The following is a 6,196-nucleotide window of genomic DNA, read 5'->3' as shown; positions in this document are numbered from 1 at the left end:
AGCAGGTCCAGAGGAGGGCCATGAAAATGATCAGGGGGATGGAACACCTCTCCTATGAAGAAAGGCTGAGAGAGTTGGGGTTGTTCAGCCTAGAGAAGAGAAGGCTTCGTGGAGACCTTATTGCAGCCTTTCAATACTTAAAGGGGGCTTAGGAAAAAGATGGCAGCAAACTTTTTAGCAGGGCCTGTTGCGACAGGACAAGAGGGAATGGCTTTAAACTAAAGGGGGGTACATTTAGGCTAGATATGAGGAAGATATTTTTCACACTGAGGGTGGTGAAACACTGGAATGAATAGGTTGCCCAGAGAGGTGGTGGATGCCCCATCCCTGGAAACATTCAAGGTGATGTTGGACGGGACTCTGAGCAACTTGATCTAGTTGAAGATGTCCCTGCCCACGGCAGGGGGGTTGTACTAGATGACCTTTAGAGGTCCCTTCCAACCCAAACTATCCTATGATTCTGTGAAATCATTGAACTGGAAATCTTCTCTTTAAAATATTTAATTGTTAATGAAGCCCGCTGTTCTGTTTTCTACTCAATGTGCTGGATCACCCTGGATCTTTAAATATTCTGAGCACTTACTAGACAGTTCAGAAGGAGAGCTACACAATCTTTCATACAACTCACCACAGCTATGGTGTCAGCCTTATCCCATGCTAGGAATCTGGGAGAGGAAGAAAACAAAAAATAAAACCCATGAGTATCAGTATTAAGCATATCAAAGGCCAGGTTTGAGTAGCTGTAAGGGAACTGTGCCTTACTCTTAGAATAATCACCCAGAAAATTATTTGCTCTAGTAATTAATTTGTATTTTCAAAGCTCTTGAGAACTAGAAGATTTGGAGCTTAGAAAAATGTGGAAACATTTCAAGAGTTCAAACGAACATCAGAAGAAATGTGACCCCATTAGGATATTTTCTCTCTTTCCTTTTTTGTCTTCAAAAAGGATAGATAAGAATGCTTATATAATCTCCAGCCTGTAACTCTAAACTCTGTACACGTTGTATCGGACCTAAGTAAATAAATCCCAGATTAAGATAAGTGTAATAGATATAAGTACCATTTAGGTACTAAAGTTAGAGTAGGTCCACCTACAGATTCATCCAGTGGGTTTTCTTCCAAGATGAAGTAAAAACAACTGGTGGTCAAATATGCAGTGATAGATATTGTTGAATTACCATAGCCGGATATGATCAAATGTCAGAGGTCAGAAAAGTCAAGGTTAGATACAGCATCTCACAACTTCTATTTCAGAATGGATTTCCAGTAGGGCAAAACTCAGCAACTGATAGGGTAATTGCATAAGACAGAATAGGTTGCTTCTTTTCCTGTTAGCTTGTCAAGACTCTTAAATCTTAATTCAAAGCTATTTTGCAGATTCTTATCTAATGCAGACTTCAGATTTCTAGGCTCCCAACTGTTACAGTATCTTCCAGAAAGAAAATAGAGGAGCTGGAACACTTTTCCAATCTTTGGAAATGTTCTCAAAGATTGCATCTTTAAGCTGTTTTATGAGATTTTATTCTTAAACTAGTTGGTTAACTTCTGGGATAATCACAAGTCTGAAACGTATAAAAAATTCAAATTGCTTGTGTGCCAGACAAAAGGCTCATAGCTAAACAAAACCAGAAACCTAATTTCAAATTCCCATAAACTGAGTCAAGTTTGCAGTGCTGTAATGCAAAGGAAAACGAGTCCCTTTTTAAAAAAAAAATTGAATAAATTGCTCACTTTCAAGAGAATACATACAAACTGTAGTGCTCTGGTGACTGATAATAACAAAGTAATGGGCTGTACAGGATCCTCAAAGTGAATTTTCAGGGGAAAGGGAAGGTTTCTGACCAGCTTGCTGGTACTCTGCAAGGATTCCATATTCTCTACAAGCGAAAATCTCAGACATGATTGTTTAGCAGATTAGAAGCACATGACTAGATAAGAATGTTGCTATCCCATTTTCCAGAGGAGACATGCACCTCTAGTGGCAAGCAGGCACCCAGTCCTGCAGGGTCAAAATTGAAAATAAACCCAACGTTCTTTGTTATTTCGATAAATGAGAGATAACCATACTCTCAACAGTAAAAATAGAAGATATAAGCAAAGGTTTCATCTGGCAGTTTTACATACACCTGGAAGAAGTAATTAGGCCCTTCCTCAATCATTCTCAGCTGAAGTTGAGAATGTAACCCCCCCCCGCTCCCACACTGCACACATTTATACATGACAGAGTATACATCTTAGTGTTCAATAATATAAGAATCATCTTCTATTTCTAAATAATGAGACAGAAACATTTCCTGAAGCACTGAAAGAAAGTATGTGACTTTTTCTAGGGTCTTGCTGTAGGCCAAGATACAAATGACTGGAAACTAGCACATAAAGCAAGGGTATTTTATTTTGTACCATCACGTTTTCAGACACTTGCCTCTAGGCTGCACAGATTTCTTTTTAGAGCTCTTGTTTTTGACTTGCTGCACACATATTTTTAACTGCACTGCTACAAATACAGTTAGATTCTTTGTGCTACAGTATAGTGCCAGTGTGGTGTAATTAAGTACATTCTTCCACTTGCAAATGCTTCAAAGTCAAGACAGAAGTAGCAGTAATGTAACGTTCTTGGAACTGAATAATGGAGGAAAAGCCAAACAAGGCACCATAGTACAGGGGTTGCGATTTTGAATTCATAAATATTCAAGTGTTCCTGAACTCTTTTTTTTTCCTCAGCTGTATCAGTGTAACCTGTTAATTTGAAGTGGGACTTAATGTACATAGTGACACAGGAGTGGTTCATTTACATAAATAAGTCAACTAAAGAGAAAGAATTTTTTTTTCTCAAAACAGGCAATTATTAGAAAGAGAAAATGAATTTATTTATTTCTAGAAGAAGAAAATGCTTATTCTTACAGAACCAATCTTCAGAATGTTCTTTTAAAGTGTGCTGTTGTTACAAATATTGTTTGTATTGTGGTAGTGCTATAGAGGTTTCAACTGTTGTCTGGCAATTTTACAACTATTACAACGAAACACAGTGTTAGGAGGGATTAATTGAATGGCTTTTTGCACTAAGCATGTTTCCAAAGGGTGCATTTGAGCATGGGAGAAAGCAGAGGTATGTTAGAAAGAGGGATGATAGGAACTGATATTATGAGCCAAGTAAAAGTGAGAGTCCATGAAAGTGATAGTTGATGAAAATGGAGAAGGAAAATGGGAATTATAGATTTTGGGCCTCAAAAGTTAAAAGAAGCAGATAACGCTAGTGAAATAGGCATAGATTACAGGGTGAAAATAAAAAGCTAAGAAATTACTTCTTTTAGCAGAATTCTGACTCATATAAGCAAAGCCACAGAAAAGGGTGCTGCAGAAACCAAAATGTAATATGATAAAAGTCTGGAGGAGAGTTTTAGCCATATGGCTACTTGGGAAAGAAATATCCATAACACCCACATATTAAGTTATTATACTCACAACAGCATCATGATTTTAAACACATTCCAGATTTGAAAATTTAGAAATTGAAGAGGAATGTTGCAACCACATTACAGATTTGAGTGATAGGCCGAATGCTAGTGCTGTCAATGCCAATCAAGAAATATAGAAAATGAGAGAGACAAATAGGGGTTTTGGATTAGATAAGAAGAGAGAGGAGAAGAGAAGCTGATCTGCAAATTGTTGTCATAGAGATATTCAGTAACTTCAGGCTTATAGATTAGATCAAATTCAGAGAGAAGGATTACAGGCATTGCCTGAAGAACCATTGAATTGCCTTCTGATGCTGTACAGGTGCAAGGAAGAGCTGTAAAGACTGGAGACGAATCAGTAGATGACAAGGTACTGTAAGCCAGTAAAGGACAAGATTTTACAAGGACGAGCACAGATGATTTTGGATGAAGATTAACAGTAGTTTTGAAACATGTCAAAGAGGAAGAGTCTTAAAAATCAAGTGAGGGGAACTCAAAAAAACACAGGGAGCTAAACTGAAGAAGTTTTAAAGTGGAGATGGGAAACTTGACAAAGATATCAGTGAAAGTTTTAAATTAGCTGGTAGATGAAAATGAGAAAGAAGTAAGGTGATTAGGCTATTCTTTTATATTGGTTGTACAACATTATTTCTACAAAACTGCTAATATTAGCAATGAGGTTCCCTTTCAGAAGAGTTAAAACATGTAAGTATCTTATAGCATACCAAGTAACAACTACCACTAAAAATATGCTACTGTGGTTGAGCACTCGGAGTTATAAAAATATTTGGTATAACGCTATCCCAGGTGAAATGAATGAATTAAGTGAAAAAAGTAAGGACATAATCTCTAGTTTAAATATACAAGTGTACTATATAACATTTTTGTAGACTATTATAATCTTGGAACATTTTTAGAGCACTATACTCAGTAGGAAAAAATCCCATTAGGTTCAAGGTCAATGATATGAAAAACTTGTACAACGTAAGAGAAAAAGTCAGGAGATAATTATAACATAATCCTTTCCAGTACTCCAGTTTAAAGTCACTGACAGTGATGCCAAATCTAGAAACCTGTCAGTTCCAAATCATGTGAGTATTGCCTTGACAATGGATTCTTAATAACCCACCTGAATTAAATGTACAAAGGACATTAATTGTCATGTCCCTATATGTTGATACATCTCTGAAATACTTGGCCCCAATTTCAGCAGCAGACAAAAAAAACCCAGAAAATATTGTGCATCACTGGGAAAGGTAAGAAGAACAAAACACAGCACATCATTTTCATAGAATCATAGAATCATCAAGGTTGGAAAAGACCTCTAAGACCATCGAGTCCAACCGTCAACCCAACACCACCATGCCCACTAAACCATGTCCCTAAGTGCCGCATCTACATGTCTTCTAAATACTTCCAGGGATGGGGACTCAACCACTTCCCTGGGCAGCCTGGTCCAAGGTTTAACCACTCATCCAATCTAAACCTCCCCTGGTGCAACTTGAGGCCATTTCCTCTCGTCCTATCGCTAGTTACTTGGGAGAAGACACCGACCCCCACCTCGCTATGACCTCCTTTCAGGAAGTTGTAGAGCGTGATAAGGTCTCCCCTGAGCCTCCTTTTCTCCAGGCTAAACAACCCCAGCTCCCTCAGCCGCTCCTCATAAGACTTGTTCTCTAGACCCTTCACCAGCCTCGTTGCCCTTCTCTGGACACGCTCCAGCACCTTGACATCCTTCTTGTAGTGAGGGGCCCGAAACTGAACACAGTATTCGAGGTGCGGCCTCACCAGGGCTGCGTACAGGGGCACGATCACTTCCCTACTTCTGCTGGCCACACTATTTCTGATACAGGCCAGGATGCCATTGGCCTTCTTGGCCACCTGGGCACACTGCCAGCTCATGTTCAGCCGGCTGTCGACCAACACCCCCAGGTCCTTTTCCGACAGGCGATACAGGAGATACAATGAACGTATCCCTAAGATAAATATTTACTAAAAAGTTGGAGGCCAATAAGTCCTGAGCAAAGGCTGCCATACTAAAAGCTTTTGCAGGAAGGTTTAAAACTAGAATCACAGAATCATTTAGGTTGGAAAAGACCTTTAAGATCATTGAGTCCAACCATAAACCTAACACTGCCAAGTCTACCACATGAACTTCGTTGCAGCGACAATCAATGTTAGAAGTTATATTCACTTAACATTGGATGGTGGGTCTGGAAGGGTTTTTTAATCATACAAATATATTGACTTCTCCTCCTCCTTCCTCTATACCCTTATCCTTGTAACCATACATAATATGAATGCACATTACCTTGTTAAATATGGCATATCTTTTTCCTAGATTGAAGAGGAAGCAAATGGAGATTTGTTTGATATAGAAATCAGTGTATCGGACCCAGAGAAAGTTGGTAAGTACCTTGAGCCTAGTAAGTCAGATGGTAGACTGTCTTATCCCTTGAAGACTATTCTGAGATTTTAGCATGATTTCTTATTCAGTTACCTTTTGGCAGTTTAGTATCTAATTGGAAAGCTATTTAATGTATATTTTGGAACAAAAAGTGTGTGGAGGGATTAAAACAACTTGCCCTAGGATAAGTATCTTAATTTTCTTACAGGAGATGGCATGAATGCTTATATGGCATACAGAGTAACAACAAAGGTAACTAGTGCAACAAACATTTGCAGATAACTTTTTTCATAGCTGAGTAGATGGATCAGTAATTCATAACATTTTCTTTTTT

The sequence above is a fragment of the Pygoscelis adeliae genome, unplaced genomic scaffold (genome assembly GCF_000699105.1).
Source record: "Pygoscelis adeliae isolate BGI_AS28 unplaced genomic scaffold, ASM69910v1 Scaffold192, whole genome shotgun sequence".
Lineage (NCBI taxonomy): Eukaryota > Metazoa > Chordata > Aves > Sphenisciformes > Spheniscidae > Pygoscelis > Pygoscelis adeliae.
This window is presented reverse-complemented; position numbering follows the sequence as displayed.